The 15,099-nt window shown below is 38.0% G+C and overlaps 1 pseudogene; it reads left to right on the forward strand.

Moving 5' to 3' along the window:
• Nucleotides 1–11,900: 11,900 nt before the first annotated feature.
• On the forward strand, nucleotides 11,901–12,527 carry LOC150059873 (SPRY domain-containing protein 4 pseudogene; annotated as a pseudogene).
• The last annotated feature ends 2,572 nt before the right edge of the window (nucleotides 12,528–15,099 follow it).

A 15,099-nucleotide genomic window follows, 5' to 3' on the forward strand; every position in this document is an offset into this window, starting at 1 on the left:
GACACGCTGGGCTCTTGGTGTGACTGAGGCAGAAAAAAAGTTACTCTTGGTGTCAAGAGTTAATGATGATGATACTAGTTTATAAGTTTGCTTTCTTCCTTCTTTCATTTAGTAAGGTGGCTGTGAGTACCTACTGGGCTTTACTCATCAGCTGTATTTATGCGCAATTTCAGTTGGAAGTAATTTAGAAAAAAGAGGTTTTGCGTGTGTGCTTCCTTTGCTAGTAAAGGAAGAAGTAAAGGCACTGAGGTTTTACAGTGTGGGCTATGTACAAGACACAGTCCCTGCATGGAATTTCATCTATATTGATGTTGGCATCATTTCTGTAGAATTGAGTTCTCGGCAGGAGTTAAAACTGCAGCATGTGGAAGATGCAGGGATAGGAGCGGTAGTGACCACAGTGACATGGAAAGCTGGATTCGAGTGTGTACCTACAAACTTTTATTTCAATTTTTTCCTTCCTTCCTTCCTTCCTTCCTTCCTTCCTTTCTTCCTTCCTTCCTTCCTTCCTTCCTTTCTTCCTTCCTTCCTTCCTCCCTTCCTCCCTTCCTTCCTTCCTTCCTCCCTTCCTTCCTCCCTTCTCTCCCTCCCTCCTCCCTCCCTCTCTATGTCTTCTCTCTCCCTCTTCAATCCTTCAAAAGTTTCATTCCATTACTCAGTAGCCTTTGAGAAATTTCTCTTCTATACAATTCACCAGAGATAACTTCTAGTGCTTGCAACTAGATTTGTGATGTAGACTCTAGAGCAAGAGCATGTCAGTAAGGAGGTCAAGTCTTTGGGGATTTTGCTAAAGATAGATAAAAGTATTAATATTGCTATACAGCATAGGCTAGACACCAAAGTTTGGAAGAGCAAAAGGGTTTTGAAAAAGCTTCAAGTGACACTGAAGTTTTTCAAGAGGGACCTTCAGGGAAGTATTGAACATGACAGGATGGAGACAATAAGGTCTGTGTGTGCATGTATAGGGATGTATATGGATAACTCTCAAGGGTGTGTGTGGAAGGAATAACAGGAGAGACATTGTGAAAACTCATTATCCTTCCTTCCTCCCTTTCATTCTTCTATAGTTTCCCTCCCTCCCTCCCTCCTTCCCTCCCATTCTTCCTTCCTACCTTCCTTCTTTCCTTCCTGCCTGCCTGCATGCCTTTCACTTTTCCTGCCTTCCTTCCTGCCTTCTTTCCAAGACAGGGGAAGAGGAAGACATTGAATGAAGAAGTTGTGGAGAAATTTAATGATACGAGAGAAGAAAGTAGAGGAAACACAATAGCCCAGGGAAAAGGATATGGATGTGCCAGTGTGCTTTTGAGGGCTTGTGGAGGGGAAAACCTAGAAACTTTTTTTTTTGTAGAAAAGACACAGAAAATTAATTTTCAAAAATCACTGAGGCACTATACAAGTAAGGTCAAAATGTGAAATGGCATCGCCTAGCCAAATCTTTAATGGAGTGGACTCCTTGTAGAGTCTGTGGGTGAGAGGAGAGGAGGTGAGTTCACGGAGCAGGGCAGGCACCTGCCACTTCAATGTGATGTACTCGAGGCTCAGATTGACAACGCTTGTTCAGAAAAGTAATGGAACAAAGCAATGTTGAATGTTTTCAGTCTCTCAGAAGTTTCCTGGCACAGCTTTCTGCTACCCTCTCCTGTCAATCCTGTTTGCCTCTGATATCTGGAATTTCCTTCCGCTTATTCTCCTGTTTTTCAACAGTCTCTTTCTCTCCCAGCCTCCTCTGTGTATGCTTCCAATCACTGTTTGTCAGCTCATGAAATATGTACACTAGGCTCTAGCTGTCTCCTTTCTGTTACTATATCATTTCTGAGTCTTTGATCATTTCTCTCTGGTTGATCTTTCATTTTATCTGGATTTTGCTCTTTTGACTAGTCAGAGTATATACTTCGTACCTTTCTTCTCCAACCTCATCCTCCTTCTAGTCTTACACTTCAAAACTTTTTCTTCAGTTTAAATTTTTAACCACCAAGGCAGTGTCGGCTTCCTTGCCTCTCCTGCCCATTTCAGCCTGTGTCCTCGAAGTATCCTTCCCTTTGCCAAAGCACATCCAACTTCCTTTCCTTCTCTCCACCACTTCTCACTTTGTCTCCTCTTGATGCACTTTGGAATCCAGACTAGCTTTATATTTAATGTAACTTTACCTGGTAAAGAGTATTCCTGGGGCCAAGTTTATCACATATAAACATATTTCCCTATGGGGCCAGAAACAACAATAACAATAGCAGCATAAATAAAGATTGAAACAATGAACAATGGAGGAAAAAAATCACTAGAATGAACTAGAACCTATCATGGGCTCAATCTCCAAATCACTGAGTCCCTGTCAGGTCTCTAAACTTTTCCTTGCTTGGACTGTGCTTCTTATCTGCTGTTTTGTTCTTTCTTTATTCAAACCTTCCATAGTCAATCAAATACCTCCACTATCCCTTGGAATATGGAAACCCAATTCCTATCTTCTTGCTGTTAAATTTCATGGCACACTTTTAAAATCTTTCTTTCTAAGCTTTCTTTAAGACCTTGCTTATTATCAGTATTTTAACTTTGCAATGATTTTTTTCATTTATTTAGAATTTTTCAGCATGGCTGAAAGGAAAAGACCACTATAACATTTAGCTTAACTCTAAATTACATAATATAGGCATTTGTCTCACGTATTTTGCCATAACCAAATGTCACAGACTTTTTTTTTATAGGAAAGCAAATGTTTAGATTGATAAATGAAAGTTTACTTTCTCATAGTTCTGGTGGCAAATAGTCTTAGGCCAGTGTTGGCAGAGTTCTCTCTCTCTCTCTCTCTCTCTCTCTCTCTCTCTCTCTCTCTCTCTCTCTCTCTCTCTCTCTCTCTCTCTCTCTCTCTCTCTCTCTCTCTCTCGTGCTGTTTCTGGGACTTGAACTCAGGGCCTGGACACAGTCCCTTAACGTTTTGTCCTTTGACTAGAACTCTTCCACTTGAGTCATAACTCCACTTCTGGCTGTGTGTGTGTGTGTGTGTGTGTGTGTGTGTGTGATTAATTGGAGGTAAGAATCTTCTAGACATTCCAATCCTTTCTGGCTTTGAACCATGATCCTGAATAGCAGGCCTGAGCACTCAGTTCTAATTTCTCTCTCTCTCACTTGGTATTTGCTCATTGGCTGGGACGCCACCAACAGAACCATGCCTCTTTCATGATCACCTTATTACTTCATCTTTAAAAACATATGTCCTGAGATAGCCACATTCTGCTTGAGAGGCGCCATATGACTTCGAGTGTGTTGAATTATGTTTCCTGTGTGTAGGTTTATTTGACCAATGGTAGGAGAAACTCTTTGAGAAGAGAGCTTATATCTTTTAAGACTTATCATCCGCAGCAGCTAGGAAGGTTCTAAGTACATAGTAGGCATTTAATATGGTTGCTTTGTTGAATTATATCCTTCCTATGGCATAACTCACATTACATTTTTAAAGTCTACTTAAAATATATATTCTGCTCTGAGATTAAATGACCACGAGGCTGCTATCATTTATTCCATGCACCAATGATCTGTGCAGCATTTCCTCTGGTGTCTTCCTGAGCTGGCAGGAGCCAGCCATTCATTTAAATTGGCAACAGACATGGAAATGAATTTGTGTGCTGTCTTACTTGGTAATAAAACTTAAAGTGCATGGTAATTTGTGATGGTTTGAAGCGGTAATGCAATTTTGGCAAGTCTGCTATATCTCTGCAAGACTTACTCTTCAAAGATTTTCAAGCCAGTAGGTTATAGACTCTTTTCTTAAAAACAATAGATTAAAGCTACTGTCTTCTGGATGTCATCCAATCTTATTGGCAATAACTAAAGCATAGGTTATATTTTTGGTTGAAGTTTTCAGGATCAGACCAAGCTAGCCTTTTATCCAATGATTTCTCTTAACCAGCAGATATAGTACTTTCTCTTCTAATTTAAGGGATAGAAGATAATAAAAAGTGTGTCCAATTCAAGTTGCGTTTGGAATTTAGGAAGCAAATGAAATAATGTGGTAGAGAGGGGAAAATGATGTCGGAAAAGTTAACAAAACTCTTTCAGCTTTCAACTTTCTCAATAGAAATAATCTCCAACTTCTTTCAGCTTTCAACTTTCTCAATAGAAATAATCTCCACCTTCTTGGATATGTAAATATAAAGCAGATGAATGCGAGGATGCTAGATTTCATAGTTTCACAATAGCTTGCTGTATCTTGAATTTTAAAATAGGAAAGTTTATATATTCCCACATGTAGTAATCCCCTAATGCATAATTTATTTCAATAAAGCAAATTCTATAACAATAATCTGAATTCATATTTGGTCTAGGGTTCTCATAAAGATTTTTCTTAAATTATTTCTCAGGTTTTCTACTATGCTCATGTCTTTAGTTCCAGTGATCAACCTTAAAATGATTTATGTTTTAGAGTTGCAGACCAAGTTTACCAGAACACATCTCCCCCCTTGTCCCCCTGACGAAATAAATCAGGCTTTCATGACATATTCATGTGTTCGTCAAAAAAGGAAGATTTATTAGCCACCTCTATGGTAGTAACTCCCAGTGACAGTGTAGTTCTGATAGAAGTCTCTTCTCGAAGGTTTACCAAAGAAGCATGTAAATCTTACTTGATTTACTTGGACTCCTATAAACAGCTGTGGTTATATTTTTAAGGGATTTGCCTTATCAGAAAGTCCAAAAAATCATATTTTTCATATATTTTTATTGTAATTAATAAAAGGGTTACATTATATTTGCCAGATAGAAGGTGCATTACTTCACATACATTGATACCTTTCTCATGTCTTGGTCCCCATTTCCCTCCCCCTCACCCCCACCCCTCATCTTGTTTTCCCCCTTTCCCTATCCAATTTCAAATAACCAAATACAAATATATCCGATATATTAGATAACAAAGTGAGATACTGTAACAATAAAGGGACAGCAAAAGATATGAGAGATAACATAGTACATTAAGAACAACAGTCATTCATTATATGGCTTTTGTTTCCTTATCCTGGAGGTCTTTATATTTAGTGTCATACAATTTGGCCTAATGTCTCAAAATTTTGTTCTATTATAAATCTCTGCTAGGAGAGCCCAAGGTTTCTACTGATTGTGACAAATGAGGGAGACTATTGGGCCTATGTTCCTTTGAGTCTGGCTTACTTCACTTAATATGATTTTTTCTAAGTCTTTCCATTTCCTAACAAATGGGGCTATGTCATTCTTTCTGACAGCAGCATAGAACTCCATTGTGTACAAATACCACATCTTGTTGATCCACTCATCAACTGAGGGACATCTGGGTTGGTTCCATATCTTTGTTATGGTAAATAGTGCTGCAATGAACATCATTATGTTAGTGGATTTAGTATGTCCTTGTTTCTGGACAATTGGATAAATGCCTAGTAGTGGAATTGCTGGGTCATAGGGGAGCTCTGTGTTTAGTCTTTTGAAGAACTGCCATACTTCTTTCCATAGTGGTTGAACGAGTTTGCACTCCCACCAACAGTGTAGTAGTGATCTCTCCTGGTCACATCCCCTTCATTATCTGTTGTTATTAGATTTCTTGATCCTGGCCATTCTAACTGGAGTGAGGTGGAATCTTAGCGTTGTTTTGATTTGCATTTATTTTATGGCCAGAGATGTTGAGCATTTCTTCATGTGTCTATAGGCCATTCTTATTTCTTCTTCAGAGAAGACTAGTTTTAAGTTTTTGGCCCACCTTTTAATGGATGGTTGTTACTTTGGAGATTAGTTTTGGAGTGATTCAATTTTTTGAGTTGTTGATATATTTTAGATATGAGGCCTTTGTCCATTGTTTGGTTGGTGAAGATCTTCTCCTATTCTATAGGCTTCCTAATTAGTTTACTAGCTATGTCCTTTGCCATACAAAAGCTCCGCAGTTTAATGCGGTCCCACTTATCCAGCCTTTCTCTGATTTGTTGTGATTCTTGGTCCTTATTAAGAAAGTTTCTACCTGTGCCAAGGAGGCCTAATGTATCTCCTATTCCTTCTTGTAAAGTTTTCAGTGTGTCAGCTTTTACCTCCAGGTCTTTGATCCATTTGGAGTTAATTCTAGTGCAGGGTGACAAAGAAGGATCCAACTTTAGTTTTCTGCATGTGCTTACCCCGTTCTGCCAGCTCCACTTGTTGAAGAGGCTGTCTTTCTTCCATTCTACTTTTTTGCCTCCCTTGTCAAAGATTAGGTGGCCATAGGTCTGTGCTTTAATATCTGGGTCCTCAGTTCTATTCCAATGGTCTTCAGGCCTGTTCTTGTGCCTGTACCAAGCTGTTTTGGTCACTATATCTCTGTAATAGAGTCTAAAGTTTGGAATTGCAATTCCTTCTGCACTGTTCTTTCTGCTAAGAAGTGTTTTTATCATACGTGGTCTTTTATTATTCCATATGAAATTTTGGATGGCCTCTTCTATTTCTCCAAGGAAATGAGAATTGTCTCTTACTTTAAATTATATAATCATTTTTCTGTATAAAATTTCTTCATAAGAAATTAAATGTAAGTTGTTTATTCAAAAAAAAGAATGACATTGGGATATTGATGGGTATTGCATTGAATTTGTAGATAGCCCTTGGCAAGATTGTCATTTTCATGATGTTGATTCTTCCAATCCTGGAGCATGGGAGATTTTTCCATTTCCTCAGTTCTGCTTTAATTTCCCCCATAAACAGGCTGGAGTTGCCATCCTCATATGATAAAATAGACATCAAACTAAAATTAGTGAAAAAAGACAAAGAAGGTTACTACATACTGCTAAAGGGATCTTTCCTCCAGGAGGACATAACCGTCCTAAATATCTATACACCTAATCCAGGAGCTCAGAACTTCATCAGACAAACTTTACTTTCACTGAAACCATACTTAGATCGAAACACAGTGATTGTTGGTGACTTTAACACACCACTCTCACCTATGGACAGATCAACCAGACAAAAACTCAAAAGAGAAACCTTAGATTTCAACAAATGTATAGACCAACTAGATCTAACAGACATCTGCAGATTATTCCACCCAGCAGCAACACAATATATGTTTTTTTTTCAGTAGCACATGGAACATTTTCCAAAATAGACCACATTTTAGGTCATAAAACAAAGGTGGGCAGATTCAGAAACACTGAAATTATTCCCTGCACTCTCTCAGACCACAAGGGCATTAAATTGGAACTGAACACACATCTCCATGAACAAAAACCCTGTAACTCATGGAGATTGAACAACACATTGTTGAATCACCAATGGGTCATTGAAGAGATCAGAACAGAAATCCAACGGGTTATGAAATTTAACAAAATGGAGCACACAAAATACCAGCTCCTTTGGGACATGGCAAAGGCAGTACTCAGAGGAAAATTTATAGCTCTGAGTGCCTACAATAACAAATTGGAAAAATTGCAAACCAACAATTTAATGTGCCACCTTAAGCTCCTTAAGAAAAAGAGCAACAAACCAACCCTAATCCCACTAGAAGGAAGCAAATTATTAAAATCAAAGCAGAATTAAATGAATTGGAATAAAAAAAACTATAGATAGAACCAACAAAACAAAGAGTTGGTTCTTTGAAAGAATTAACAAAATTGACAGACCCTTAGCAAATCTTATCAAAGAAAGAAGGGAGCATATCGAAATAAACAAAATCACAGACGAAAATGGTAAAATCACGACAGAAATTACCAAGATCCAGAACATCATGACGGAATACTTGTCAAATGTTTACGCCAACAAATTTGAGAATCTAGAAGAAATGGGTGAATTTCTAGCCAATATTAACATACCCACAATGAACCAAGAAGAACTAACCCAACTAAGCAGGCCTATTTCAAGCAGTGAAATAAAAATGGCAATAAGATACCTTCCACCTAAGAAAAGCCCAGGGCCGGATGGATTCACAGCTGAATTCTATAAGGTCTTCAAAGCAGAGCTCACACCAATACTCCTCAAGCTCTTCAACGAAATTGAAAATGAAGGCTCTTTACCAAACTCATTCTATGAAGCCAGTATAACTCCCATCCCCAAACCAGAGATTTATCAAAGAGAACTATAGACCCATTTCTTTGATGAACATCAATGCAAAACTTCTCAACAAAATACTGGCCAACCGTCTACAAAAGCTCATCCAAAAAATTATACACTATGATCAAACTGGATTCATCACAGGGAGGCAAAGCTGGTTCAACATACGCAAATCAGTTAATATAATTCAACACATCAACAGGAGCAAAGACAAAAATCACATGACTGTCTCAGTAAATGCAGAAAAGGCATTTGACAAGATCCAACACCCCCTTTATGTTAAAAGCTCTGGAGAAACTAGGAATCCATGGAATATTCCTCAGTATAATAAAGGCTGTGTATGACAAACCCACAGCTAGTATTATACTTAATGGCAAAAGCTAAAGCCATTCCCTCTAAAAACAAGAAGAAGACAAGGATGCCCACTCTCTCCACTCCTCTTTAACATAGTATTAGAATTCCTAGCCAGTGCAATAAGGCAAGCATAAAGGGGATCCAAGTAGGGAAAGAGGAAATAAAACTATCCCTCTTTGCAGATGACATGATTCTGTATTTAAAGAATCCTATAGACTCTACTCCCAAGCTCCTTGAGCTGATTCAAAACTTTGGAAAGGTAGCAGGGCATAAAATTAACCCTCAAAAATCAACTGCCTTCCAATATGCCAGAAATGAGAGGAACAAGGCAACAATCAGGAAAGCAACTCCTTTTGCAATAGCCTCAAAGAAAATAAAGTACCTAAGAATTATCTTAACTAAGAATGTAAAGGACCTTTTTGATGAAAACTTTAAAACCCCCCAAAATAATAATTTTTATTTGGGAAAAGAATGTGGTCATTACTAGATTCCTCCATGTCAATGAGCTACTTTTCTGATTTATTCCCTCAGCCTCTTTCCTGCCAGCAATTTTAATAGCCCCTTATCCTTTAAGTTTGTGTGGTACCTTCTCTGAAAATTCCTAAAATATTCATGGATCCCATCATCTCAGCCACTCTTCCTTTACTCTCACTGCTGGAGAATATTAGGCAACCACTAGTGGGTGTCATTTTAAATAGTCCTTCTGGAAGCACTGTTAACCAGGAATTTTTCACTCAGTCCTCTCATTTGTTAGAGTAATTATTGTAAACTTGCATCAGATTTGTTTGTAGTGTTACTCCACATTTGATTCTCACTCTCTCATATATAGTCATTGATTTTGCTCCTACTTCATATACAAAATCCCCAGAGAGAATCATTTGCAAGGTGCATATAGCTGTCCTTGTCTTGTATACACTTCCCATGGAAACTTTAGCACCATTTTTACTCTACATTCTTCTCTCTTGTCAAAGATCACATTCTTTCAGTTAATCTCAATCTCTGGTCTGTCTTTTACCTCTCTGTACCTTCTCCCCTTTCCTTTGTCTTGGCAAATCCCTACTAGTCATCAACAAATCTACTCACAAGAAGAAGTGATGTTTGCTATCCATTCACCATACATGACTTCATTTCCTTGTTCTCTTTTAAATTATATGAAGTCATATGACTTGCTTTTTACTAATAATCAGTAAGGAGTGGTTATACATTAAGGAGTATACATTCGCTGATGGATGGAACCATATGACCCAAGGTGATAGCTTACCTGTCACTCCTGTGTCCTTGAGGACTGTAACGGACAGAGAAAACCTCTGCTGACCTGTACTGGACATACAGTGTGCAGGAGAAATACACTTCAGAGTCTTGGAATTGTTCATCCTTGAAGTACAGCTTAACTATCCTGGCAAACAGCCCAGGTTTTTTTTTTCTTAAAATTAACCTTCTTGAAAGTTTTCTTACATTCATTTACCCTACATTTATTCTTCTCATAAGAATATACTTTTTTTTAAAGAAACTTACCCTTATTAATGTGCACACTTCTCTTTGATTCCTTAGCCCTATTAAATGCTTTCTGACACCATCCTGTTATTGGAACCATTCTTGCTAAAACTACCAGTGGTCTTTTAATTTTCAGACCCAGTGGACTGATGTTAGTAACTTGACCTTGTGCTGAATGTAGCACTGATGACTTTCACAACTTTCCACGATATCATTCACTTCTCACTCTCCTACAACCCTTTGTTTTTCACTTGACTGCTGTTGGACTGTTTGCTGCATTCTCTGCGTCTGTATGCTTTTATTCTCTTTTTATGTGAGTTCAATTTAATTACCATTTATTCAGCCATGATTTATATGCAATAAATAAGATACTTTACAGCATTACATGGGAGGCATTTTTACTTTAATTTTTAAATTATAAACTTAAAAATCATATTATTTTATTATCTTTAAGTAGTTGAACAAAGAAGTTACCACTCAATAAAGCAGTTTATGAATGCAATGCATCTTGAGCCATGCTATCACATGTACCAGTATTTTCCTCCTTCCCAGTTCTACCTGTCCCCTCCACTTTCTTAATTTTGTAGGATCCTCATTTAACACTGCATTCTCTTTTCCTTTCCCTTTTCATTTGTCTACCCCATGCCTTTGGATGCTACCTTCTGTGTTTCCTGATATTCATCTTGTTGGAGTGTGAGTAACCCTTTCTAAGGGATTACACCATTTGAATTCTCTTTTGAAAATACTGTGTATTTGTTAATACATTTGTGCATACTGTCATACCACCCTGAAGTGTTTAGTTATACATTTATAAATTAGTCCTAGCTTCCACATTGGAGAGAAAACATATATCCTTTGTCTCTCTGGGCCTGCCTTATTTGACTTCAAATAATATGATCTCCTAATTTATGCAGAAGCTATTTTATGGAAATTGAGGGATAGCGCCAATATGTGAGAATCTTCTCTAAATGTTTACAATTGCAGTTTTTACTGGACCATCAGCTTACCACTATGTCCTTTGGGACAAAGAAGGCAGGCACTTGGTTTGTTTGCATGAAAATAGGCTTAAATTACAAGGCATATAGAGTCAGTGGATTTAGAAGATTTCTTCAGTCACTTATTTGACAAAGTAAAGGTTAAATTGGAAGACTCAGATCATTGAATTAATTTTCCTCCTGTGTTAGCTACTAAATCATGATCATTCTTTTGTTTTTTTTCTTTATGCAGTTTTAATTGTTATTATAATGGTGATGTACAGAAGGGTTAAAGTTATATAAGCCAGATAAAAATGCATTGTTTTTTGATAATTTCACCCCTTCCCTTGCTCTCTCCTAGCTTTTCCATCTTGTCCCCACTCACAAGTTGTATAGTTTATTTTCAACATAGTATCCAGTGAGTATCATGGCTGGAAAGACTACAGAATGTGAGGAATTGTATCTGTTTATTTTTTTTTTTACCATCTATGCATCTGACATGGGCCTCTAAAGTATACTTAGGGCTAAAAATGTATTCCCTCAAAAAATAGCAACTCAATTAATAAATGGGCTAAGAATTAAAGACAGACTTCCCAGAAGAAGTAAGAAAGACCAATAGATGCATGAAGAAATGTTTAACATCTCTGGTCATAAAAGAAATCCAAATCAACATAACATTCAGATTCCATGTCTGTTCTTAAAACTTATACAGAATGATTATTTTAAGTGCACTTTGTACTGATGGAGTATATTAAGCAAAGAATAAGAGAAAGAGTAAAAGGGATTACTAATAAATAAGAGAAAATGGACTTGCCTGTCCAGGTGATGACATGATTATCTATTGTACTAATCAATGTATAATTCATTATGATAGAATATCTCATACATAAAAATACTAAAGTCTTCATATTGAATAATGGCCATTTTAAGGTAATTACTTATAATTATTATGAAATAATTGTTTCAGTACTTATAACAGCATTTGGCTGATAGAGACTAAATAAAGATTTGTGCTACTGATAAAGAAATAATAAAATCAGGGGGGCGTGCCCCGTATATCCATGGCGTAAAATGGCGCTGTCCTTTGTGCGCTTGTGCTGCTGGGGAGCCACATGATGGGGGGTTGCTGCCGGGGAAGCCTGGAGAGGCGTCAGTTTTAAATTGGAAGCAAAAACGGCCCACAGCAGCCTGGCACTCTTCAAAGGGGACACAGGTGTCAAGTATGGCTTAGTGGGATTGGAGCCCACTCAGGTGGCCCTGAATGCGGAGCGCTTCTGAGAGTGGGCAGTGGTGCTGGCAGACACAGCGGTCACTGATGGCAGACACTACTGGGAGGTGACAGTGAAACGCTCCCAGCAATTCCGGATAGGAGTGGCGGATGTGGACATGTCCTGCGATAGCTGCATCGGTGTTGATGACCGTTCCTGAGTGTTCTCCTATGCCCAGCGCAAGTGGCACACCATGTTGGCCAATGAGAAAGCCCCAATTGAGGGAATTGGGCAATCAGAGAAGGTGGGGCTGCTGCTGGAGTATGAGGCCAAGAAACTGAGCCTGCTGGATGTGAACCAGCTCTCTGTGATATACACTCTACAGACAGATTTTCGGGGTCCAGTGGTGCCCGCTTTTGCCCTTTGGGATGGAGAGCTGCTAACTCACTTAGGGCTTGAGGTGCCAGAGGGTCTCTAGCGTGCCCATTATTGAAGTCCCTTTTTGGTCAGCTTGCTGTTGAATATGTCTGAAGCTGTTTTACTTAGCTCCAAGCAATCAGTACCTCCCAACCCCAACCTCCCACAATTCAGTGTCAGGTCCTCTGTTCTGTACTGTTTCCTCTCAAATTACTGCCAATTTTCTGGTTTATTTTTCTTCTGTCGGTCCTGGGGCTTGAACTATGGGCTTGGGACTGTCCCTGAGCTCTTCAGCTCAAGGCTACGACCCTACCCCTTGAGCCACAGCTCCACTTCCAACTGCCAGTTTTCTAAATTATAGTGGGTATATTTTCCTTGTCTTGGCTCCTTTAGCTCCTCAGACTGTTAGTCTTGGAATCTTGCCTTTCAGTTCTGATCCAGTATATTAACCTTGATACCTCTCTTTCCCTTACCCACATGTTAACTTGTGTGTTGGGGGCTCACCAGACCTCTCCAGAGTGAATTGTTTCTACCTCTGGCTGCAGGAGTGGTACAGTCAGTGACTTGGCCCTTTTTCTACAGCACCTACAAAATCTAGGCTCTGGCTCCTTGGGTATTTCATTCACTCAGTGGGTCAGTGAGAAGGTATTTTTCCTTCCCTAGTACCTCAGTGCCACAAACCCTCAGCCCTATACTGCTGCAGCTATCCTAACAATGTCCAGCTACCTTAGTCCATGTGCCTCTGACACCTCGCTACTTTGTCATTGTGCCAGTTAACAGCTTTTACCAAAGGGAAAGAGACTGTAAGGAGATATCTAAAGGATTAGCACCAGAAGCTTTATTCTTATGAAGTTCCTTCTTCATATCTGCCATAATTGAAACTTCCTGAGAAAAGCAGACTGGAGTTTTGCATAATCCAGTTTTTAGTTTATGTAGACCCAAACCCCATTTTTCCTTGGCAACAGGATATACTTAACCCAAGACAGTATTGGGTGTTGAGGAAAACCTAGTAGAACAAATGAATATATATATGTGAAATATTAATTATTTGGGTTTTGTCAGACTCTGGCTCAACCTTATTTTGCCTTCTATGATGGTGATGAAATTAGAAACTCCTAGGGGAAAAAGAATGACTAGGTTTAACAAAAAATGATTAGTGTAATTAAAGTTTATTTGAGCATAAAAAAAGAAATAATAAAATCACAAAATGGAGAGAAAGGCGTAGAATTTAGCTTTTATGAAACAAAAGGAAAACTGATGTGTCAGATGAAAAGAATCCTTTGAGATTAGAATGACCACTGGTGCGACTTCAGGAAAATTCCTTAGGCTGCTCTATTCTGTTGTATTCCTCATTGATTAAGAAGGTCTTCCAACATATTTTAATAGGTTTGCCAATTCCTTACAGATAAAACCAATTCTCCAATAATTATTCTGGCCAGGTGTGAATTTATTGGAGAAGAATATCTATGTATATGCTCCTTTACGTATGGATGAGGTGGGGTTATGAGAAGTTTCAAGCGTGCAATCTCCCTACTTCATCTACTGAACTTATATTATTCATTGTCATCTAGTATTTTTCACATCTTAAGCAGGTGGTCAGGTAAGCCATGGCTCCTAAATAAGAAATTGCCAGATATTACAGTCATACTTTTATTATAATGCCAACATTAATTTTATAGTTAACTAGGTAGAGTTCTTGGTACACACAGATTCAACTGCTCTAGAAAAATCTCTCTGTTGCTCATGTAATATTTCAAGTGGACTTACTCCAGTTATTATCATTGATGTTTGATTCAAGTGGACCCAAATAAAAATGTCATTACCTTTGAGCTCTAGAAAGAACCAACTAGTTCTCTCTAATTAGATTAAGTAGTTTCTATCACAGAACCAGGCCTAAATAAGGCACACTAGTATATTAGAGTATATTTATACAAATTCCTAAAATCAAATAAGAAATTCATCAGTCTTTAAAATTTCTTTCTTTCCTTCCTTCCTTCCTTCTTTCCTTCCTTCCTTCCTTCCTTCTGAGCTAGTATGACAGACCCATAACCAACTATGATCTTGCTTTTTCCCCCTTCTAAATTGCAGTAAAAGGCAAGTAGAAGATGTATATGCTTATTTTGGTTGATAGTTTTGATAGTGCTTGCTGAGTTTTCAATATTTGGTGATTTAAATTAATGAAGAAATGAATTTGGAGTCAGAAATAAACAATGGATAGGAATAGACCAATGTCAGAAAACCTGGAGAATGAGAAAAACACAGGCATTTTTCTTTTTGCAAGTGAGTACAGAAACATATCCTGTATGTTGGGCTACTGACTTATTATGTTTCAGTTCATATAGATGTGCATCTTACCAGTAATCTAAGTGTGTGGAAAAAGCACACTCAGGTAAGCCTGTACATAATAGTTGAAGATATTTGAAGAACTTCCTTCATGAATTACTTACAGTTAATATTCACCTCACATTAATTGCTCATTCATCCCTAGAGCATAATGATAAAGACATGAAGGTTGCATGTGTAATAACTCCACCAAACACCTACAAGTTTCTTAATTTTGTTTATTAAAAGTCATCTCTTGTTACATACTTTATGATTTCTACTGAAAAATGAAACTCTATAGCATATGGCAT

Source organism: Megascapheus bottae, chromosome 8 (genome assembly GCF_031878675.1).
Source record: "Megascapheus bottae isolate mThoBot1 chromosome 8, mThoBot2.hap1, whole genome shotgun sequence".
NCBI classification, from domain to species: Eukaryota; Metazoa; Chordata; class Mammalia; order Rodentia; family Geomyidae; genus Megascapheus; species Megascapheus bottae.